We start from the raw sequence: 26,727 nt of genomic DNA on the forward strand, positions 1-26,727 counted from the left end.
AACTAATCTTTGAAATTTAGAAAGAAATTTTGAAGTTATTACAAAGCAAAAAATCAAAAAAAAACCTAAGATATTTTAAAAGTGAAATTCGGAGGTCAAGATGGAATTTTTGGCTCTCAAAAAAATAGTCCAAGCAGCCCCAATAGAGCTGGCTGAGTTGGAATCCACCTCAACTATGCATTTAAAAAAAAACCCAAAAAAATCTAAGAAAACCCAAATTCGAGTCAAAAGTTATGACTCTCCACCATGCTTGAAAAGAACGAAGCTCTTGCGAGTTTTAGTCCTCAAACTACTTCCATTTAGGCTCATCTAGCTTTTGCAACTCCCATTCCATAATCCAATTGCTATTTTTTTGTGCCAACCCTTCCCACTATACGAGATATCTATTGTAGTCACTCTGGCGAGTCTAAATAGTCTTCTTATCTAGAATCTATGCAACCTTTTCTCTCTTTTTGATGGGTATGGTGTGTGTCCAATCTACCTCATCCTCTTTTTCAATAGAGGTATCATCACCATGGAAAGTATAGAAATCAAAAAATTTAAACACAAGAGATATATCAAGACCACTTGGGAGCTCTACCTCATATACATTATCATTAATTTTTTTCAAAATCTTGCAGGGCCCAATTTTCTTATATTTTAATTTATGATAAGTCCTAGTAGGAAACCTCTCCTTTCTAAGATAAACCATCACTAGATCCCCTGCATTAAAAACTTGATACCTGTGAATAGCAACTGTGGAAGCTTTGTACCACTCATTTCTATCCTGCAACTTTTGTCTTACATCTTCCTACAACTGGTGGAGTTGCTTTGCAAAGGCTTCTCCATCATCACTGACTCTATCACCCAAAGGGAGTTGCACCAAATCGAGAACACCTTGAGGGTTATGTCCATAAAAAAATTAAAATGGTGACTTGCCAGTTGACCTATTCACTGAGTTGTTATTAGCAAATTCTGCTTGAGGTAGTGCCAAATCCCATTGTTTGGGCTTCTCTCCAACAATACATTGCAATAGATTACCCAAACAATGATTGACAACTTCTATTTGTCCATCTGTTTGTGGATGGTAAGCACTACTAAACTATAATTTTGTTCCCATTTTCTTCTATAACGTTCACCAAAAATAACTGAAGAACTTGGTATCTCGGTCAAACATGATTATTTTTGGAACCCCATGCAATCTAACTATCTCAAATAAGAATAAATCAGCCACCCTAGTAGCATCACTAGTTTTCTTACAAGCAATGAAATGAACCATTTTTTAGAATCTATCCACAACTGCAAAAATAGAGTCGTTACCTCACTATGTATGCGACAATCCGAATACAAAATCCATACTCAAATCTATCCATGGTCTAACTAGTACTAGTAATGTCATGTATAATCCAATGCTCTGGGAGTGCCCTTTGGCTACTTGACAAACTCGACACCTCTCCACAAACTTGGTGATATCTCGCTTCATCTTTGGCCAATAGTACTTATCTGCCACCAAAGCTATCATTTTATGCTTCCCAAAATGCCCAACCATACCACTACTATGAAATTCCTAAATAATATTTTCTCGCATTAAACCTATAGGAACACATAGTTTCTTTCCCTTGAATAAGTAACCATCTTGCATTAGATAATCACCTTGAATAGTGTCTGCATGTCCAGCTATTGGATTCTTCAACTAATCAATAACTTCACAAAAGTCACTATCAGACTCATACAAGTATTTGCTTACATCAAAGCCAACCACCTCTATTTCCATGATATTCAGAAGAACAACTCACCTGCTCAAGGCATCTGCAACTTGATTATGTTTCCCTGATTTATGCTTTAGAACAAAGGTATACCCTTGAAGGAAAGAGACCCACTTTGCATGTCTTGTGTTCAATTTCTTTTGTGTGTTCAAGTATTTCAGAGCAATATGGTCTATAAAAAACACAAATTCTTTCGGTACTAGATAATGCTTCCAATGCCTCAAAGCTTGCACAATTGCATAGAACTCTATAATATATGTAGAATATTTCTTTCACACATCATTCAATTTTTCACTAAAAAAGGCAATGGGTTTACCTTCTTGGCTAAGTACAGCACCAATTCCCACATGTGAGGCATCACAATCCACTTCAAACACTTTGTCAAAATCTGGTAGTACTAGTATTGGAGCTTCAATGACCTTCTTCTTTAGGTATCAGAAACTCTCTTCAGCCTCTTTGGCCCATAAGAACTCCTGACCCTTAGTACAATATGTCACAGGTGCTACAATGCTTCTAAAATTACGAATGAACTAACTATAGAGAGTATCCAAGCCATAGAAACTTCTCACCCCATTGATACTATGTGGACTAGGCCATTCAAGAATGGCTTGAACTTTCTCTAGATCCATCTTTACACCATTTGCAGAAATGACAAATCCTAGAAAAACCAAGCTTTCTTGCATGAACCTACACTTCTTTAAATTAGCATAGAGCTTTTCTCTCCTCAATACCCTCAAAATTATCCTCAAGTGTTGCAGATTTTCTTCCCTTCCCTTGCTAAATATTTGTATATCATCAAAATAAACGACTACAACTTACCAATGTAGGGATGCAACATAGTGTTCATGAGTCTCATAAAAGTACTAGGTACATTAGATAAACCAAAAGGCATAACCTTCCATTCATACAAACCATCCCTAGTTTTGAAAGTTATTTTCCACTCATCTCCCTCTTGTGCCCCACTTTGTAGACCAATCTTAGGGAAATACTTTTCTCTAGCAAGAACATCCAGCATATCATCCAAATGTGGGATAGGAAAACAATACCTAATGGTTATTCTATTAATGGCTTGATTGTCTATGCAAATCCTCCATGTCCCATCTTTCTTTGGAGTTAATAATGTTGGGATAACATATGAGCTCATGCTTTCTTGTACTAAACCCTTTTGTATGAGCTTGGTCACTTATTTGTCTAGTTCTGCATGCTGGGTGGGACTCATTCTATATGTCGCTTGATTGGGGAGACTTGCTCTTGGAATAAGATCAATATGATGTTCTATATCTCATTTTGGGGGAATTCCATTAGGTAGCTCCTCTGGAATGACATCTGAATATTCTTCCAACACTATAACTACTTTTGGTGGTATAGTCAAGTCTTCCTCTTTCCCCTTTTGTACTACCAATGCATACAACACCTTGTCACTTTCATCTCCTGGACAAGTTCCTTTTTAGACAGCATACTTTCAATTTTTCCATCACCCTTTAGAGGTAATAAGACTACCTTAGATGCATCCTTCCAGAAGGTGTAAGTATTATTTTCCCCATTATGAACAACATTTTGGTCATACTACCAAGGACGACCCAAGAGGACATGGCATGCATCCATTGGAATCACATCACACCACAGTTCATCCTTGTAGACCTTTCCTATGGAAAATTTAACAAGACATCTCTTATCTACCATGACTTCACTTCCCTTTTTAAACCATGCATTCCAATAAGGACAAGGGTGTTTTTCACACTGAATATTTAGTTTATCTACCATTTCTTTAGAAACCATATTCTTGCAACTACCTCCATCTATAATTACTTGACCTACCTTTCCCCTTGAGGTACACCTTGTCTAAAATATGTTGGTCCTAAGCCATGAATCATCAGTTCTCTTCTCCTCTACATCCTCCTTGGTTGGAATAATCATTGTCCTTCTCATCATGAGAATTTCTCCCATATCTAGAGGTACTTCTTGTTCAGATTCATTGTCATCCTAGGCTAGGTTCACTCTAGATGGCCCTCCTTGATTTCTATCTTGCATGTTGAAATTGGAACACTCAAAAGCCCTGTGGACTTCTTCTCTGCACCTAAAACAAGTAAAAGGCCTTCTCTAGTTTTCCCAGCCTCTTCCACTTCCATAGCCTTGACCTCACTAAAACCCCCTTCCTCTTTCTTGATTTGGAGGATCCTGCCTAGCATCTATAATTTTTTTCAGAGCCCTGAAAACTCTCTCCCCAGCCACTATTAAAACCTCCCTAAAATGGAGTTGATGTACCCCTTTGACCACCTTTATTCCTCTGGTTATATTTCCTATTCTTCTTTTCTTTAGCCTTCAGAGCTAGTTGGTAGGCTTCTTCCATACTATTAACATGATGCAGGCTCAATTCATCTTGAATAGAGAATTTCAAGCCATTAAAATATCTAGCAACCATATGCTCATTATTTCCTTGATGCTCTATGCGCATGGATAGCTTGTAGAACTCATTTGTATAGTCTTGCATTGAAGACAAGTTTTGCTTCAAATTCTAGAATCTACGCAAGAGGGTTTGTGAATAATCCATGGGTAAGAATTTTTCTCTTGGCTTTTTCTCCATCTTGATCCATGTCTTAATATTCTCCTTTCCATTTCTAACTCATTCCTTTTGGAGGTGATCCCACCATATCATTGCATGTCCTTTTAGCTTTGTGCACACAAACTCCATCTTCTTTTCTTTTGTCATGGGCTTCCATTCAAAAAAAAATCCCATCTCATTCAGCCATTCTATTAGTTCTTCTAGCTTAAGACTACCAGCATAATCTAAAACATCAACTTTTATTGCTTCACTCCTTCCTTCTAAAGCCTTGAGAACTCTATCTTTGTATCTCATTTCTCCTAGTCTCTCATCTTCATTTTCTCCCTCTTCATTAGTATCATTTCCTCTTTGTATTTCTTAATTTTCTAGCTGCTCATTGAGTTGTTCAATCTCCCTTTGCATATCTAGTACCAATCTTGGCATAGGCATGATGCCTCCTCTTCCTCTTCCTCTTCCTCTTCCTCTCCCAACCATCATATTGCTTTGATACCAAATGATGTAATAGGCCAAACTCAATTCATAGAGAAATTAATAAATTCATAACAAAACATGATATGGATTCAAACTCTCAATTCTTCATTCCTCCAAAACTACTTCTACATCGATCTATAACTCCATTAAATAACAACTACTACAAAAAATTAGGAAATTTCCAAATTTGGCAGATTTCAACAATAGGAAAAACATGCCATTTGGTAACTTCTAAAAAACCTCTAAAAGTGAATTTGAAGTTTCCTAAATCTACCCTTTAAACTAAAAAGATGAATTGCCAACTAATCTCTAAAATTTAAAAAGAAATTTCGAAGTTATTACAAAGCAAAAAAATCAAAAAAGCACCTAAGATATTTTAAAAGTGAAATTCAAAGGTCAAGATGGAATTTTTGGCTCTTGAAAAAATATTCAAAATGGCCCCAATAGAGCTAGCTGATTTGGAATCCACCTCGACTATGGATTTTTTTAAAAACCCATAAAAATCTAAGAAAACCCAGATTTGAGTCAAAAGTTATGACTCTCTGAACTCCCTGCATCAGCCTCTCAACTTCTACACTAAGTTATCCTTAGATGATTTGGGTAACCTCACCATATCACCAACCATCTAAATACTCCTCCAACACTAACTTAGCTAGTGGCATAACTATGCTAGCTTATTCTCTTTAGAGGCAAGGATAAGGAGATGCACCAAATTCAACATCCAAAACAAGGATCTAGACTCACCAAAAAGGCTAAGCCACTCCCAAATGACCAAGGTAACATCTACCCACATAAAGGAAACACTCATGGTCTACACAACACATCATAGAAGTGGATTGGTGTAAAAAGAAATGCAAACCCAACCATGAATCCCAACTAAGTACCAAGTAGACCGTTGAGGAATAATAGCTCATCCTTTAAGAAACAATATGAATAGTTAAACTTCTCCAATAGCCATAAATATGATTTGTCATGATAGAACTAGCCTCTACTTGATAAAGGGTATTTAGAACATCAATCTACACCTTTTGGAAGTGCAAAAACATAAGATTTTCTTCACTCTAGAGGCCATAACTTTCATATCCATACTTTGATTGACTCCATTCAAAATGAGTCAAAAAGATCTTGACGAGGCCTACAACATGATGGCTTTAGAGAGTCTTGATACCTATAAGTTTTAGTCATCACTCAAAATGACACAACCTAGGACAAACAGTCTTGGTTACCAAGGGAACCAACAAACGAAACATCCAAAACAACCAAAGGGAAGACATGCCCAAACTGATATAAGACATAAAATGAAAGGTAATTCACACATTATGTACCAATATTACTTCTCCTACATTATTTTCTTAATTCAACCATATCACTTGCATCTATAAACAATGAAATTGGAATATTTTGAGGCATCAAATCAAGAGTCAATTACCATAATACAAGTGCATATATTTTTGAATTCCTTCCAAGAATAACATTAAATTTAATCATAATTTTAAAAGATACATTTTTAGTAACACATTTACATCTATTCACAAATATACTAGTATGTTCTCTATGATGTTATCCATTGTACATACTATCAGATGTTCAATATGAACATGCTAGATACACAACACAAGACATGCCACCAATAGAAAACACGTGGAATGGTCATCTTGAAACAAAAGAAAAAGGCCAAGTGGGGGAATTTCCAATGCTAACAATAAATCACCAAAAGAGATTATTTCAACAATAAGTCAATTACGATAGCTATCACAAAGAGAGAGATAGAGCAATTCAATAACTAGTTGAAGTTAGGAAAATGTCAAAAACCAATTCTAGCCCAAAAACACATGGAAAGATCCACATGCCAAATTAAATAAGACATCAATAAAATCACATTACATGTGATGACTGAAAATAGTCGAACAAGAGGGGTAAATCATGACACAATTCTAAAGAATACATCATCCTAGCAACATTAGAGAACACACTCACACACATCAAGCATTATACCATTAATAATCTCATGCATATGCATACTACAATAATTTTCTTAATTCTTTTCCATGAAATACAACATTTAAGATATGCAACAAAACCACAAAAACTTTCATAAGCTTACGAAACAAGCAATTTGGGGACATAAATCATTAACCCAAATTATCTAATGCAAAAAATTAGTCTCTTTATAGTGATTTCATAATATATACTCATTTACCAATGAAACCAAATATTTCAATACTATAATGACATAATAGTAAATTATGAATAAGACTTATTTATTTAATTTCATTGGGGGAACAAATGGAATAGAACCCTACTTCATAAGGAGAAACATAACTAGCACTAAAGGCCAAGACATAGACCACACAAAGATCACCACTCACTCAAACCCATGAGAAACAATCGACAACTTGGTTCATATGCTAAAATGAGGTTCTCACCAAGGGGTATCATCCATCCCTAAAAGGTACATAGAACCAAATAATTTACTTGATTTTCCTCACACTACTCGAGTCATATCTACTAGATTGAAAAGTTAATCCCAAGTAGATACCCAATCAATAAGATATCATGAATTCATAGAGAGACACTCACACTGACACAACAATAATCACAACCATATGAGCAATATATACACAAATATCCTAATGTTTGAACCTAGGCTCTAATACCAGATGTAATGCCCCACACAGAGATCCTTGGAATACAAGGATAAAATGTGCACTAAATTGTTATTTTCTTAAGATAAGTTACTTAACAAAAACATAAATTTGTTGACCCTATGGAAAGACATATTGTCAATTAGTGACAAACCACTTAAGTTATCTAGGAAGGCTGGTTAATACTACAACCAAGATTTCCATTAGTAAGCACATTTTAGTGTGTCACAAGAAGATAAAGGATATATTGTCTTATCTAAGCTTATAGTATAAACTGAGTTATCCAAGTTCTCAATGGAAACCAAGTTCCTAGTGTGAACCAAGTTCACAATGTTAGTTGAGCTCTTTATATGAATCGAGTTAACTAGTTCAAGTCAAATTACTCCAATATCATCCAAGTGATAAAATATTACCTAAGCATCCAATTCTACCTAAGTATTATGATATCACCTAAGCTCATTATATTGTTTGAGCATCAACAAAATACCAATATGCGCAGTGTTTCGCAAGCATCAACATTTCAGTTGACTTCAAGGTGTAACTTGATTATTGTTAAGCTAACTCTTGTGTGAGCCAACTTGGTATGAATTTATTAATTGGTTGGTATATAAGGAAGGGAAATTCATTTTTCTAAGGTGTTTAGTAAGTGTAATGAGATGGAATATGTGGAAGAGATGAATATTTGAAGATAAGAAGAAAATATGGAGTAGATTAAGTAAGAAGGCTACAAAGCAGTTGTTGGTGTTTTGAAACAAAGATGGTTTCAAATTACCCCAATGAGAACAAGATATATCTAGAGGAAGCTAACTTCCCATTTTCAACATACCTCTTTAGACTCTGGGCCAACTATAAGGCTAGACCCTTCTTCTACTTCAAGCTTTGCAAAACTTGGGCGTGTGAACCTGAGATTCAATTTATATGGTACCAGTGCTAAAACATATTCCTAAATATAACAAAGTAGAATAAACCCATAATCTCCTATACTTATGCAATAACAAAGATGTGTAGTATCAAATTACAAATCTATGAAATTCACAACCTAAGTGAGGGCATCCTTTTTAGCTCTTCAACATGAAAGGGAAAACCATTTGACTAATGATGTTGAATTCAGCAAAACCCAAGATATGCAGTAGTAAGAACAAATTGATCATGTAGCTGATCAGTGCCTTATTTATTGGGAAATTCCATGAATCAAACACATACATCTATGATATCAATGACGTAATCCATCCACCCAAATATCAAATCTATCTTATTACTTTGTGAGTTAGACATCAGTATTCATAAAGACCTCATTCTTATGAAGTATCCTTCCCAAAATAACCAACAATCCTATCAAACGCATCAAGAATTTACTTGGCCCTTTGTTCCAACAATAAAACATATCAGACATACAACCTTCAAGGGATGCAAATGAGTCTTAGTTCGTTGTCCCTAAACCACATAAGATTGTAGATTATAGAGATAGGAGATGAGAATTAGAATGGAACTAAGAGATTCTTGCTCATTTGTATTGATTTCTTTGAAACTATACATTTAGATGCATGAAATTAAAAACATAAAAACACCTAATAGATCAGAACTAGCTATATTATCTTCACTACCATTGTTCATACAAGAGAAATATGCTGAAAAAATGGTGGAATCAAAGTTCTGGATCCAACAATGTGGTCTCCCACTGAAAATTTCCAACCCTTATAATGGATGAGAAAGAGAAAGATATAGACAAGGAATGAATTCCTAGATCTAATCTGAAGAAGACATGTGTCCACTTGAAATTCCATCCTTTGTTGTTGTAAAACATCTCTCCTCTTTCTACCCCTAAAATCTAATTTAGTTTTCATCACTGCTTTATAACAACATGAAATATCTTTTCCTCAATGATAAATATCATGGAATGTTGATGAAATCCCCTTTGAAATGACTTAAGGGTGACCAAACTCAACCCCAACTACATTTTTACTACCTTTTACCCACATTCAACACACTACCCTGCTAGAAATCAGTTTTGAACTTCGATACCTGAATACAGTTGCAAGTTGGGAATCTAGCAAAAAACCTCATGTAACTTGAAAAAATGGCTTCCTGTGCAAAAAAAAACTCCAAAATAAAAAAGTTTTTCTTCTCCCAGTTTTGGCACTATATAATATGCCTATACTTGCTTATCAGAAACTCCTAGAAAGTCATTTTGAAAATTATACCTTTGTTGAAGGTCTCTGGTCTGCACTTGGCCATTTTAAATTTTTATCCATAAATTTAAAGATTTTCCTAGGTCAATACTTTATGTTATATTGATTTTCAATTTAAAACTATTGTACATGCTTTTTTGGAAAAAATAATTTAAAATATGGCATTTTAAAAACATTTTTATTTTTTCCTTCACCATGCATTTTGGATCAAACCCCCTTTGACAAGGCTGCCATGTTGCAACATCTTATTGGTTGACCTTTGCACAGTCACCATCTACTAGATGCCATGTGGCAGCCTCTGATTTGTCTACCAGTTACCTCCATGTGGCAGCTTCTCATTGGCTATGCAACTACCTAGTCAACTACCACCTGACATGTCACCACCACATGATACTTCACCATTGGCTAGGAGTCATAGCTACCATGTCACCTTGGACCAGGGCCCACTACCATGTGGTGGCCAAGTGCTTGCCCAATTCACTTAACTGTTGAGCATCTCCACGAAGCAGTAATACGCTAGCTATCGAATCTCGCCACGTAGTGAAATTTGATGCATTCTTCTTAAACCCACCATATCACCTATAACTGGGGCCCACTAACATGTGTCAACTAGGCACTTCCTTGCATTATAGTCAACAAGGTGCTGACTATGCATGCATGGAAGTGCCTTTGTGAGACGTGTCTCTAGTGCCACATCAGCACCTTGTAATCTGCACCACATTTGAAGTACTCTGCTATGTGTCACTGTTTGGTTCATCCAAAGATTGCCACATGTTGATTTTGGATTCATTCTTAGGTAGGCTGCCACATCAGCATGATGTCATCCTTTTATTTAGCATGCTTTTTTAAAACTTATCATAAGTTGTTTAGGTTAGGCCCACCACAAAGGACTGTGCTTTCCAAAAGCACTTGTGTATTGTAGACATTACACTTAATATGTGGAAGAGTATATAAACCACTAAAAAAACCACTTCCCACTCAATTTGGGATTAAAATGCTTATGGTTTTCCTCTTCTAGACACCATTGTGAGAGCATAGAAAGGCTCCATATGTTTGAGTGCATGCGGAATGCGAAAACCAAGTCTCTATGCAGCATCTTCTTTGGCATTTTGCTTCCATAGGTTTAAAACATAAAAACCTCCTTTGCTGCCCTCTTCCAAGCCTCATTACCTTTGTATGCAATCCTTCTCCTACATATAATGCATGAGGTGAGAGAGAGATGATAGTGCTTTGCAAATCTTTCTCATAAAAAGTCTCTTCAAAACCATTGTGTTGAAGCTGCTATTGGTTCTCCTCACCAAAAACTTGTAAAGCTTTATAAGAAGCTTGAGGTAAATATCATCACTCTTTTAAGCCATGCACTTGGTCATTTGTTCTTCCCTCCTACAACCAAATTGATACCCAATGTTTCCTACCAATGGCCTCAAGTTCAATTTCTACTCCAACTACTTCCAACACATATACTAATTTCCATTTATCCTGTGTTGCATTTTTACAAATGTGGAGGTTTAGATTGACAATAATTATTTCATTTTATTGCTCTACTCATAAAACTCCCCTGTGGTTACTTTACTCTTCAGATAATCATGTGGCCTCTCTTCTTTTTGAGGATGACATCGAATAAATCATGTGAGTGATAGCTATGTGGCATTGGTTTCATTGGGCAAGAAAGTCAGTCTTCACAAAATATCTACTCTATAGAGCTGTCCATCTCAAAAGACAAAAACAATAAGTCTTATGCTTTCAAAGGATGCCCTAATTCATAAAATAGAGGTGCTCAAGTAGCGGGCAGTATGGATTGTTGAAAGTACACTCCATAGTGGTGATCTTGCTCACACCATTTCTACTAATACTAATGTATACATGGCATTGGCTGATGTCTTCCGTTATGGTGATTACAATTCTTGGCAAGTTGCAGAAAAGGCCTTGAAACATATGAACAAAATTCCAAACTTTTTTGGAGTTTTTCACATTTGTACTTCTTAGTTTGTCTTCAGTCAATAGACATAAAAATTCAGCAACATGGAATTTAAACTTGATTACATGCCCCATTTATTTCACTTTCTTTAGCTCCATACTTCAGCCATTTAATCAACTCCATCAATGTGCCAACTCATTAGAGAAGCTTGTTTACTTTTCCTAAAGATGCAATGGAATTTTACTTCATGGATGCATTTAGGTTAGAACTATCTATTGCTCTAAAGAATGATTTCAAGTGTTCCATAGCGATCAATTGGTGAGCCCACTCTACCTTGATGTTATTCCATTGTTCTCCCCACTTATGTGGCTAGCCATCCAAGCTGGCATAGGATGCATAACTGAGAGACTAGGGTCTTGACCTTCCCGCCATATATGGTGAATGTTTCAATGAGAGGGATACATGATCTATCGATAGAAGATAAGACCAAGATCAATGGAGTGGAAATGCATGAAAGGGTAAAAATGTTGCAAGAATGTGAAGTAGAAAGGGAGAGAATGATTTGTCCCATTGGCTACAAAGCAAAAAAATTACACAAGCCTCTCATCAACATACGAGTGGCATCCTTTCAACTTACTCTCATAACACCTGCATCCTAGAATGGGTTGGTTCCTACTTTCATTTGAGGTGTCATTTAACAATACCTACTAGTATGGCATCCACCATGGCACATGGACTTTATAAATGCTAGTTTAATAGTCCTACAACTTTCAAAGCAAGTAGGGAGTTTCCATTTATGCCCTGTCCTCAAGACTAAGGAAACCAAGTTTGAACAAGCTTTCCACTTTTATTTACCATTTCCCATTAGATCCATCACATTTTTCTATTTTCATATTCTACCTATATCTTGAAGAAAACATAAAACTCCTAAGGAAATCACTCCTATTTTCTTAGCATTTGATTTATTTGGAACAATCCCTCTATGCCTCCATTTGGAATAATCCCTCTATGCCTCCTCTATCAAGTCACATTGTTTACAATATACATTTTCTTTTCATTCCAAAAAGAAGAACATAACTAAATTGGAACATTACAAAAATTGGAAATCTGAGTGCAACTTTCAATGCCCAAACATCTTAACAATCTGACAGAAGTCAGTCGGGCCCTAGAGTGGGTTCGATTAAAAAAAAAATTATTTTCAAGCAAAATTGATCCATTAATCATCTGATATAAATTGATGGAGACACAACCAAAGACTAGAATGAACACACAAGAAAAGGAAAATCTTATTATCAATTAAAATGTCATATGGGCTTACAAAGTATGATTTTGGAGAAAGAAATCCTCCACACAGTACCTTCTCTCTAACTCCACTGAGAACTACCTTTACAATGCCATAGCTATTCTTACATAAGCCCCAAATGGTTTAGGGTTAGGAATACATTCTAGAATATGCTAGTTGGCATCCACTGCCAAAACAGAAGGTTCCAAAAGTCACGTTAGAAGTTGGTATAAAATTAGAAGAATCCAAAAACAATAGTTCAACTTCCGAGAGGCATAACTTTTGAACTGTAACTCTGATTGACAAACTATTTACATTTTTGGAAAGCCCTCAAAGTGCTCTATAGCCTTATGGAATAGCTTTGATCATCCCCCCATTTTTCAGCCCCATACAATGTCATTTACTGACCCATATCTGACTTTGAAGTGCTCTTAAGAGGTCTCCAGGAAAATTAAAACTACAATAACTTTCTAACCGTAAAGCCTTTTCACCTGATTCTTTTTCTAGAGTGTTTTAAATTACAAGTACAATCATCCTTCCAAATTACACCCTCTAAATCATCATAATTTTGGCTCAATTACAAAATAACTCATTTTTTACATTTACGTGTATCCCAAGGTGCTTAAAAACTAATAAAACTCTAACCCAGAAAACTAATAGTGGAACTGTGAGAGTTGGGACCTTTATTTGACCCAAATGGGTATCCAGAAATGAAAACCTATTAAAGAGAAACTATCTCTAAGCATATTTTTGGGTGATACAGGATTGCCCTTACACCACTGGATGCTCCTGCATCATAAATCCAAATTAAATTTGACCACTGAATCAACATTTGAAACTCAAGTCACCTCTTTCTACAACTAGTCAACTTTTTGCTAGGAGGTTCTTTGATGGCTTTAAAAAATGACAAAAATACCTGATCGGGTTCTGAAATCAAACATATTGATTCTCTATTATGCATTCTTGAACCCTATCAAATCTCATCTCATGAAGAATTCTCAGTTAAATGATATTGATTGTCAAATTTTCCCTCTCAAAACTGCTTGAAAGAAAACAAGTCAAAAACCCTTAAATCACACTCGGATTTGGCTTCAAAATTTGGGTAGACTGACACTTCGGGGCACAAGAACTAGGGCATTTTTTCACTATCATGATGACAAGATAAATCTTGGATTGGGGCTATGAAGAATAATAGGATGCAAATTGACGAATGGTCAAAGTGGGCTACTCAAAAATTGCAGACTAGAAACATTGGTAGAAAAGCATTTTTTTGCAAATGGAATGCACCTGGGAAAGTGTGCAGATGGATTTTTCAAGATTCAAAAATTGGCACACTTAAAGTATTTTTAGAGTAGAATTCATAGGGACAATCCATTCTATCTATGCTATTACGGATTCAGAGATATGACATCATGAACAGGGGTACCGACCAATCTGCATTTTATGACACCAATAAAAAGTTTTAAATTGCATTTGAAAACTATTCAAACGGATTTGTCACCATCTCAAAACTAAAACATAGCAAGTATGTGACCCCTATAATATGATGCAAAAGGAATTGTCTTATTTTGGTCAACTAGGTCAAAGTTATGACAAGACAAACAAGGCCTTCCAAAATTTTGAACAATTCACATCAGCATGACAACAATAAATAACCAACTTTGAGGAATTCAAATCCTAGTCAAATGGATTTGAAACAACAAAAAATTGGAAAAATAGGCTCTTTGGTATGGACACTAAACACTCCCAAAGCGTTGATTCATGAAACATTGATGGATGCAAGATATTCAATTGTAAACTAGGCCTTTTGTCATTGTTTGATACTTAGGCAAAAATGTGGAATTGGACATTGCTCAAAACGGGACTTCACATAATGGCTTAGAATGGAAATTTATCTTCATGGGGTGAGTGGATATACTTAATGCAAGGTGCTAGAAGCATTAAACACCTTTTAGGCCTCACAAGTACAGCTAGGTACACATGCATCAAAAAGCACTTATGGGGCTTAATTTTTCAATTGTACTCAAAATCAAGACTTCAATTTTGAGTCCCAAAAGTGGTTTTTTCTGGGCATGCATGTCCCTTTCAAGCATGGAAAGGATTCAAATCTATAGAAGAAGCAAACCACACACTTGACAGCAAGAAAGCTTCTCTTGAGCAATTTTATTGAAAGCAAAAACAACTACTCCTACTATGTACAAACAATGTCCTCGAGCCACTGAACTTCAACAAAAACTTTTACCTTTTTCATAAATCTGATTCTCATCTAAACTTTGTTGGTAAATATATTTTTCTTTTGAATAAACTCCCAAAATGCCCAAATCTGAAAGAACAATTAAATGCCAACAGTTGGATAATCTATCATGGGGCTGATAGATTTCCTTTGAATTGAAAGGTATAGCTCCCTTATAGAATGATATGCAATGATTTTTTTTATTTCCTAAACTAACTAGGTGCATTCTTAACCTGAGAATGAAAGAGGAGAAACCAAGTTAATCCTAGGTAGGACTAACTCGGGTAGATTTTAGATGTTAAGCCTAGCCAACTTTGAGAACTCACACATCCTATGATTCCCTGAGATTGATAATGCAAGAATGTTGTTAGTTATGAAAATGCAGTGACATGAAATTAAAATGAAGATTAAATATCTAAATCTTTGCAACAAGAACAGATGAAAGTACTCTGATCCATCACCCATTCACCATTTGACTAAGAATGCAAGAAAGTGCTCAAAGCTGACCATAACAATACTTTGATTGAAAGTAATTAGAAAAGTGATGCCTAAATGCTCTGATTCATAACAAAACCTTTCTTGTTTTAAACACAACAAACATAATAATCTGATTACATTTGCTTACAATTTACAGCCAAGTCTATTACAATTAACAAAATGTCAATCTCTAATGCATGAATGAAGATGCAAAAATTAAATGCTTTGCCCTCTACTCCAACTCTCCAACTATATGTAGAAAAATAAGAAGCTCCTAAATTCCAAAAGATCTGCCATAAATAATTTCTCAAGTGATTGGTTGATTCTCTCATGACCATTTGGTTCCTTTGCCTCTTTGGTTATTAAAATTTAATCATGACTAGCTCTTCATTTTTTGAGCATGCCACATGTCACTTTGAGATTTCAAAAGCTTTAAAAAAAAATGAATCACCACATGATGTGTTGACTCTTGTTAATTATCTCTGATGTAAAATGTATGATATTAGCATCTGCCCAATTCAATCCCTCTTTAACTTCATCAAGACATGTGCCTATACTATCTGGTTCAATGTCCTCACTTAAATTGTTGAAGTTTCGGGCCAATGGAACTACTTGCTCTCCAACTGCATGTCCTTATTCCAGCCAAGTTCTCTCTTTCTTTTTTTTAAGGATTATTGAGCCAGATTTATCAAAACCACTAGCATCTTCAGAATTAGTTCCAAATCAAGCCACCATTGAGCATATCATAAGAAAGCTCACAAAGCTTGTCTGTTTTGGTGTCAAGGAGTAAAAAGTGAACATTCCAAGCTTGAAAAGAGAATAGTATGTGTAGATGCACATATATATCAGTGGGAAAAATGCAGTAACCTACACTAGCATCTCTTTCTTTCCTATAGCTTTGACGAGGATAGAAAATAGGGAAAGATCAATCCCGCTTGGCAATAATGTGGCTTATACTAAGAGAATGGTAGCTGACATAGAACCCAGAAGAACTGCTAGAACTTTCTCAAGCTGTTGCCTGAGTACACACCGCCAAACCCACTCCATCCCATCTAAGTATTTTGCAAGAGAACCAGTGCAAGGATGGAAACTTGATATGTAGCGTCAACCTATGGAGCTGCCACGTCCATACCAATTATCAAATGTCTCTAGGTTCTATGCATGATAATAAGAATAATAATTCTAAGCGATCCAATAGAGCCCAAACTTAAGTAGAAGACAAGATTTCCCTAGACGCTTATTTTTAATCTCTTTTTGACTCTGAAATTTGCAGCATCTTCATAACCCCAGATAGTTGGCACTATAGTCTTTTGCAATCTTGATGACACAGTTCAAAACTAAAGGAGCTCCTAGCCCAATTTCAAGGTCATGCCATGGATGTGCTGCAATGGATCACCTAGTCATTGATGAAAGAATGCACTCATTCAAATCAACTTGAAGAAATCTGGAGCTTGAAACCCCATCTCCATTTGAAGCAGACATAATTGCATAAGTTATTTTCTCTCATCCCAAACACATGAGGAGAGTTCTCAATGTGATCCCCACGAAGAACTTCCCCCAATTTTTACCACTGTTGACTATCTCCTTTGGCTCCAAATAATAGTAATCATAAGGAAGTTGTGTCTTAGTTGAGGCTAGCTTGTCCACTTTTACCTACGGCTCATCACCCTTAAAATGAAGATAGACATTATCCATATCAATTATTGGCACATCTAGCATTTTATTCTCACAGTCTTTGCACATTTTGAATGGTTGTGTTTATCAACTAATATATTGCGAGTTACACCCGCACGACCTTCTCTTTGGTAGAGAATGAGTGAATAACTTCTCCTTGTGGAAAATGAGCATATGGCTACTCCTTGTGGAAAATGAGCATGGGAGGGCATTTTTTGCCAAAGCAACTTATTTTTGCTTGGCTCATTCCAATTTACATGATGTATTATATGTGTGCTTCCACATACCTATGATGCACTTGGTGACTACCCTATAACGGAAAATTCATTTTTACTTTCTTTAGTGGCAAAAAATTGGAGATGGAGTGCAACATCAGATTTTTTGCCTCACCATTTTGTTAAAGATGTCGATGCACTCAATGATGCTACAAAATTCAAGGAAAGTCAGCTATCTTTTATATGAGGTTTTTCTTTCAGAATGGCCGCCACAGATTTCCATTGTCCAACCTACATATTGACAATATTCCTAGGTCCCAATGCACTACTACCATGGGCCATGTTCTAAGAAATTATAAGCTTAATTCTTTGAGTTTGTGACCCAACTTCTAAGATAACTCCTAGTTTGGAAGCTTTTAGCTTCGTAACTTCTAATGATTCAGTTCTTAGAGCCAACGCAAGAGATTCTTTTTCCATTGCCAACTCTTCAATCAAAAAGTTGATGTTATCAACCATTCTTTACTGATCACTTGGGATTACAATAGGAAGGTCTAGCATATGATGTCTTTGGCTTGAATTCAAACTACTTGTAGTGTTGGTGGAAGATGACAAATGCAAATTTGTAGAAGATACAATTCCTGCAGATTGAGAATCCAATGCTTGATGAACATCAGCAGTTGATAACAATGATTGGGACATAGGTGTAATGGTAGTATCACTATCTTGTCTACCCAAAAATGAGCCATTTCCACCTAGGAAATTAAATAGTTCAATGCTAATATCCTCTATTGAACTAGATGCTTCTTTTATATCGGGCTACTATGAAGCTTGAGCTCAAGTATTGGACCCCAATTTCATTACACATCTACTTCATCAAGTTGTTGTCATAGTGGGATTATCTTCAATGAAATCTCAAAATATATAATACCTTTTCTATCAAATTCCATTTCCTATATATCAACCTCTTGTTGTGGCTCACATAGATTTTCCAATACAGCTTAGGAGCATTCTTGCATCCTAAACAACTTATTCACCAAATCCTTGTGCTCTTTAATTACATCATCTCTTTCTATACTGGCCTTGAATCTCTTAAATCTCCATACCAATGATGCACTTGGAAACTATCACTATGGTGACTGATTCGACTAATGGAATTTGCCACTGAATGTCATGCCATTAGGTTTCTATACACAAGACACTAGGGATCTATGCAAAAGTCTAAGTTTAACATTTTGATTTATTTTTCACTTTCCAACTATACATCATGATCACCATACATGCTTGGTTATTAATAGCATAGGCTACCATATACATTTCATTCTTACCATTAATTTTCTCATTAAGGTTATAACCTTGAATTGATTCCTTTGAATTTAAAAATAGAGCATGTAAACTTGGGATATGAACTCAGATTTGCACTTGTGATATTGAACTCTGGAACCCTGAATCTGAGACAAAATTTGATGATCTCATTATATAAACTGACAACTCATGTTCATGAAGTTGGACTAGGAGGTTGATCTTTGAAACTGTAAGTTAGAATTTGAACATTGAATTTGATTTTGAACCAAGTGCCATGATATCTAAATATCTTTAACTTTGAATATTTGAACTTGTCTTTCTGAACTTTGAGGATCAAAGTTCAAGCTTCAGTACATTCTCTGAATCCTATCTTCTCATAACAAATCTTGCACATCATAATCAACAAGAAAAACCAACAAGAGACTTACTTGATGGGGTTGATTTGGATGTTTTAAAAAAAATGGTGTACTAAAATTGCACCTACAAACTTTCATGAGGTAAGCTAGAAATATCATCTCTTTTAGTTTCACCAATCAAATCAACATTCTAAATCAATTCACTTGGCCTAACTGAATCTACATCTTTGCTTTTATAGTGCGTATAAAAACTATAATCACTCTCAACAACTTGCTCATTATGAAAGTACTAATCAGCATGCTCAAACATATCAAACTAAAAATGAAAATCTACTTCATTTAATGAATCATGCATGTTATCAGTCTTGAATATGAAGGCATCATATTCAACATGGGGAAAAAAGTCACACATACCTTGAAATTTGTATCCTTATGTATAATCAAATGGTATTCAAATGAGCAATCAGACTTATATTCACAAATATCATCAATGTTAGAATTTGAAACTAATCCACAATGCTCCAATGATCCTTTGAAATCAGCAAATGGATTAGCCATCCTATTAGAGTATTCATCATAAAACTCATTACAAGGTGCATGTTGATTTTCATTAACAACTTCGTCAAACACCTTGTTAACTGCATCCTGAGATGCAACATCATCATCATAATCAATATCACATCTGGAAGAAGAATAATATGATCTCTTATAGTAGTAGGATAATGTATCCTCATTAAAATCATCCTCAACTAAATCAGAATATTCCATGTACTCTTCAAAAAGTGGGTTGATAACTCCATGCAAAGCTCCTTTATAGACATTATAACAAGAGATGTGTTGATCAACATCAAAATCCTCACCATACAATGGATTCGTGAAAACATTGAAATCATTTCTAACATCACTGTCATGGACACTTTCAACATATGAAGAAGAAAAATTAGAATCATCACATGAAGACACGCCATTAACTCCATCGACAAAGCATGTAGAATATGAATCCATGTTACTTGCATTATCTTCATTAAGATGATTCAAATGTCTAGAAAATCAATCATCTTTCATTTTATCCATAGGTGTTGATGCATTGATCTCAAAATCTCTTTCATATTGCTAGTTACTACTCCATATATCTTCAAGACATTCATCAACACAATTAGGTAATTCAACCTTATAAATAATCTCTTTATCCTCATATTGTGTAGATAACTCTTCTTCACAACTTTCAACCTCAAGCTAATTTATATAATTCTAAAATGGAAGTTCATTTTCAGATTTTTAAAAAAAACTCATAACTTCACTTGCATAAGAGTACTTACTTCCATCATTTCTTTCTTCTTCCCAATTTGCATTAGATTCATATGAAGATGAACATGTACTATTATTTTCCTCTTCTTGACTCGAGTAACCACTCTCATAATTGTCTTCACATGATGCTTCTTCATAATATGTCAAATCAACAACTTTACTTTCATCACTTGAAAAATCACTTCCAGCTTCTTCATCCTCATATTGAGATGAACATCTTGCAACTTCATGATCAGTTATGTTTTCAACATAATGCAAATCATCAATAGGAGAAGGAATGACTGAATTTATATCTGGCATGTATAACTTGTCAAGTGAACTAACTTTTTCATATGTTGTTGTGCTATCATAAACATGTGCACTATATTCAACAAGAATAGACTTAGCTCCTTTTTGCAAAAAAGAGACTTCATGGTCACATGTTTTTTACTTCTGAATCTGCAACAAAATTATTTACAACAACCAAGGTATCTATTTGCTGATCTGGAATCAAACACTCTTTATGACATTGATTCTTCCTTTAAACCTCATCTTGCTAGAAAACATTCCTAGAGAAGTGACTTCTAGTTAAGCCATACTTTATGTTATTTTCAATCTCTATTGTTTTCATGAATGCCTGATGCAAAGTCTTAGGTTCTTTATCTCTTAATAGATAACTCATATTTTTGTCAAATGCATCAAGATAAACCACTAAAAACACTTGAACGTCTAGTTTATAACTTTCAGGAATCTCATTTAAAACCTTCGTAAATCTAATATTAAATTCAAGAACTAATTCATCACTCCTAATTTGGATTTTCAAGAACTTATCAAAATAATCAGAGATGCTTACTCTTTCACTAAACTAGTTCATGAAGGCTGAAAGTAATTCATCCCAAGATGAAATAGAATATGTTGGTAGAAAGGAAAACTAATCTCAAACATCATCTTCTAAAGTTTGAACAAACAACTTCATATGACTGTCTTCATGAACAATTTCAAAATCACCAATCAAATCAATGAATGTATGAACATGATGACTGGCTAAATTTTCATGGTTCCCACTAAACTTAGGCAAATGCTTTCTAAGATCATATGGCATAGTATTTGAGAAACAGTGAATGCCATCAAAAACTAATGGCATGTATCTCTTAGCAAAAACATAACTATAATTCTTATTCATGAGCTGCATACCAAGTGAAAAGAAATTTATCATTTCTAATAGACTTAAAACTCATTCACCTAGGTTATTTTCAGAATTTATTACTTGTTGTAGATCTAAAATTATTTCTACCAATTCAAAACTTCAAACATACTTTAAAATACAAAAACACCTACTGAATCTATCTTTCACAAAGTATGTTGAGATATATTAAACCATTCTCATACTTAGTGCTAGAAATACCACTTGACAGAGAAAATTTTGTGGAACTTACTTTCATGAAAATGAAGTCTCATGAAAGTGGAAAAATACCTTCAGTGTCACTGCATGAAACCTTAATCTATTGATTTGGCATAGGTGCAAACTTCAATTCATCACACCACTGATAAAAAATGAGTAGAGCCACCATCTCCTTGAGGAGAAACAAATGAAAACACTATTGTGATTCATTTTAACATTTAAATTTCTTATGACAATAGATCACAACACTTACAAACTCATCAGTCAAGAATTCATATATTATTTCTTCTTGCCTAAAACTTATCATAACTTGCAGATCTACATAACCAAGCTGAATAATCTTGAAAACATTTATATAGAACCAATCTACACTGGTACAGATATCTTTTAAAGAGTCGACACTCACAATTGTGAGAAAGATTTAAAACATGATTTACAACATGACAAACCTGAACCAAATTTTCAACTTATGGGACTTGCAAATCATCAAACACTTCGAAGAGAGAAAACACCTTTAAACAATTCTAACTCTAAATTTACATCAATACTTTGAAAACCAAAACTGACTAAATTGATTGAAAATAAAACTTAGTACTAACACAATTTGCATTCAATACTTCAAATCTAGTATTGTCCATGCATAAATCTTAATGGGGTGCATGATATTTGAGTAAGGAAACTGGAAAACACCTCAGAGAACTTACTGCTACAACTTTTTCCATGCATATTTCCTATTGTATTAAATCTCCTTTATTAAATTGTCATTGTTTTTCTACCATTCAGATTCAATATAGTCCCTAGCAGAGTCATAATTTTGTCAGTGCCTTAGATAGGCAAAACCATATTGAAAAATAGGACTAAGATATTCAATTTTCACCAGAGATTCTTGTCCTTTTAACAAGGTGTATTGCCATCTTATCTCCCCAACAGAGTCACCATTTTGTTGGTGTTTTGAAACAAAGATGGTTTCAAATTACCCTGATGAGAACAAGATACATCTAGGGGTAGCTAACTTCCCATTTTCAATATACCTCTTCAGACATCGGGCCGACTATAAGGCTAGACCCTTCTTCTACTTCAAGCTCTACAAAACCTAGGTAGGTGAACCTCAAATTCAATTTCTATGGTACTAGTGCTAAAACATAATCTTGAATCTAAAAAAGAAAAATAAACCCATAATCTCCTATATTTATGCAATAATAAAGATGTGTAGTAGAAAATTTCAACTCTATGAAATTCACAAGTTGAGAGAAGGCATCCTTTTCAGCTCTTTAACATGAAATGGAAAAACATTTGATTAATGATGTTGAATTCAGAAAAACCCAAGATATGCAATAGTAAGAATAAATTGATCCTATAGTTGATCAGTGCCTTATTTATTGGGCAATTCCATGAATCAAACACATACATCTATCAAATCAATGATGTATTCCATACACCCAAATATTAGATCTACCTTATCACTTTGTAAATTAAACATCAGTGTTCATAAAGACCTCATTCTTATGAAGTATCCTTCGCAAAATAACCAGCAATCCTGTCAAACACATCAAGCATTTACTTGGCCCTTTGTTCCAATAGCAAAACATATCTGACATACATCATTAAAGGGATGCAAATGGGTCTCATTTCTTTGTCCCTAAACCACATAAGATTGCAAAATACAAAGATAGGAGACGAGAATCAGAATGAAACTAAGAGATTCTTGCTCATTTGTATTGATTTCTTTGAAACTATACATTTAGATGCATGAAATTAAAAACATAAAAATACCTAACAGATCAGAATTAGCTATATTATCTTCACTGTTGATGTTCATACAAGAGAAATATGTTGAAGAAATGGTGAAATTAGAGTTCTGGATCCAAAAATGTGGTCTTCAACTAAAAATTTCCAACCCTTACAATGGATAAGAAAGAGAAAGATATAAACAAAGAATGAATTCCTAGATCTAATTTGAAGAAGACATGTGTCCACTTGAAATTCCATCATTTGTTGTTGTAAAACATCTCTCCTTTTTCTACCCTTGAAATCTGATTTAGTTTTCATCATTGCTTGGTAACAACATGAAATATCTCTTCCTCAATGATAAAAACCATTTTGTTACTAAAATATCTAATAGGCATCATGAAATGCTGATGAAATACCCTTTGAAATGACTTAATAGTGATGAAACTCGACCCCAACTACATTTTTACTGCCTTTTACATGCATTAAGCACATTACCCTGCTAGAAATTAGTCTTGAACTTCGATACCTAAATGCAGTTGCAAGTTGGGAATTTCAGAGAAAACCTCATATAACTCAAACAAATGGGTTCATGTGCAAAAAAAAACTCTAGAATTAGAAAGTTTGTATTCTCCCAGTTTTGGCAATATATAATATGCCTATACTTTCTTATCAAAAACTCCTAGAAAGTCATTTTGAAAATTATACCTCTATTGAAGATCTCTAGTCTACACTTGGCCATTTTAAATTTTTATCCAAAAATTTAAAAAATTTCCCAAGTCAAAAATTTATGTTATATCCATTTTCAATTTAAAATTGTTGTACATGCTTTTTTAGAAAAAATATTTAAAATTTGACATTTTAAAAATATTTTTATTTTTTCCTTCACCATGCATTTTGGGTCAAACCCCCACTGACCAAGCTATCACATGGCAGCATCTTATTAGTTGACCTCTACACAGTCACCATCTACTGGATGTCATGTGGTAGCCTTTGATTTGTCTGCCAGCCACCTCCACGTAGTAGCTTCTCATTGGTTGCCCAACTACCTAGTCAACTACCACCTCATTGCTCTATCTGCACCTAACACCTCACCACCACGTGGCATTTCACTATTGGCTAGGAGTCACACCTACCACATCACCATGAACTAGGGCCTGCTACCACATGGCAGCTAGGTGCTTGCCCACTTCGCTTAACTGTCAAGCATCTCCACAAAGTAGTAATGTGCCAGCCATCAGATCTTGCCACGTACCAAAATTCAACACATCTGTCTTAGACCCATCATATCACTTGTGACTGGGGCCCGTTGACATGTGTCAGCTAGGCACTTCCCTGCATTATAGTTAGTAGGGTGCTAACTATGCATGCAAGGAAGTGCCTTCATGACATGTGTCGCCCATGCCACGTAAGCACCTCATAATCTACACCTCTCCTAAAGTCCTCCACCACCTCATAATCTGCATTGCACTTGAAGTCCTCTACCATGTGTCACTATCCAATTTGTCCATAGATCACCACATGTCATGTGTTCTTAGGTAGGCTTCCACATTAGCATGACATCATTCTTTTATTTGGAACATTTGTTTAAAACTTATCTTAAGTCATTCAGGTCAAGCCCACCATGCAGGCTTGTGCTTTCCAAAAGCTCTTATGTCTTGTAGACATTACACTTGATATGTGGAAGAGTATATAAACCAATAAACAAACCACTTCCCACTTAATGTGAGATTAAAATGCTTATGGCTTTCATCTTCTAGACACTATTGTGAGAGCATAGATAGGCTCCATATGTTTGAGTGCATGCAAAATGTAAAAACCCAATCTCTATATAGCATCTTCTTTTGTGATTTGCCTCCATAGGTTTAAAAGATATGAACCTCCTTGGCTACCCTCTTCCAAGCCTCATCGCCTTTGTATGTAGTCCTTTCCCTACATATAATGCATGAGGGGAGAGAGAGATGATAGTGCTTTGTGAATCTTGCTCATAAAAAGTCTCTTCAAATCCATTTCGTTGAAGTTTCTATTGGTTCTCCTCACCAAAAACTTGTAAAGCTTTACAAGAAGCTTGAGGTAAATATTGTCACTCTTTCGAGCTATGCGCTTGGTCTTTTGTTGTTCCCTCCTACTACCAAATTGATACCCATTGTTTACTACCAATGGCCTCAAGTTCAATTTCCACTCTAGCTACTTCAAACACATCTACTAATTACCATTTATCCTATGTTGCATTTTTACAATTGTGGAGGTTTAGATTGACAATAATTGTTTCATTTGATTGCTCTACTCTTAAAACCTCCCTACAGCTTCTTTACTCTTCAAATAATCGTGTGACCTCTCTCCTTTTTGAAGATGATGTTAGATAAATCATGTGAGTGATAGCTGTGTGGCATCAGTTTCATTGGGCAGGAAATTTTGTCTTCACAAAATATCTGCTCCATCTTGAAAGACAAAAATAATAAGTCTTCCACTTTCAAAGGATGCCCTAATTCATAAAATAGAGGTGCTTAGGCAGCGGGCATTATGGATTGTTGAAAGGACACTCTATAGTGGTGATCTTTCTCACACCATTTCTACTAATGCTAATGTACACATAACATTAGTTGATGCCTTCAATTATAGCGATTTCAATTCTCAAAAAGTTGCAGAAAAGGCCTTGAAACATATGAAGAAAATTCCAAATTTTTCTAGAGTTTTTCACATTTGTAGTTCTTGGTTTGTCTTCAATCAATAGACATAAATATTTGGTAGCATAGAAGTCAGACTTGATTACATGCCCTATTTATTTCACTTTCCTTAGCTCCATACTTCAGTCATTAAGTGTCCTCCATCAATATGCCAGCTCATTAGAGCAGCTTGTTTACTTTTCCTAAAGATGCAATAGAATTCTACTTCATGGATGCATTCAGGTCAGAACTATCTATTACTCTAAAGAATGATGTCAAGTATTCCCTAGTGATCAATCGATGAGCCCACTCCACTATGATGTTAATAATTCCATTGCACTCCTCACTTATGTGGTCGCCCATCCAAGCTGGCATTGGAAGCAAAAATTTATTTCTGCAGTAGTGAAGTATTGTGGGTGTCATCCCCACCCCATTTTTACCTTCTCCTTGGAGTGCTTTTGACTTACCAAATCTTGTGTCAAAGTGTTGATGGTTTTTATTCCTTTATTTATTCATGTTCATGAATGAAAGTACATTATATATTCTAAAGAAGTAAAGAAGAATTAATCTAAGT

The sequence above is a fragment of the Cupressus sempervirens genome, chromosome 3 (genome assembly GCF_028749045.1).
Source record: "Cupressus sempervirens isolate cs-2001-9-10 chromosome 3, ASM2874904v1, whole genome shotgun sequence".
Lineage (NCBI taxonomy): Eukaryota > Viridiplantae > Streptophyta > Pinopsida > Cupressales > Cupressaceae > Cupressus > Cupressus sempervirens.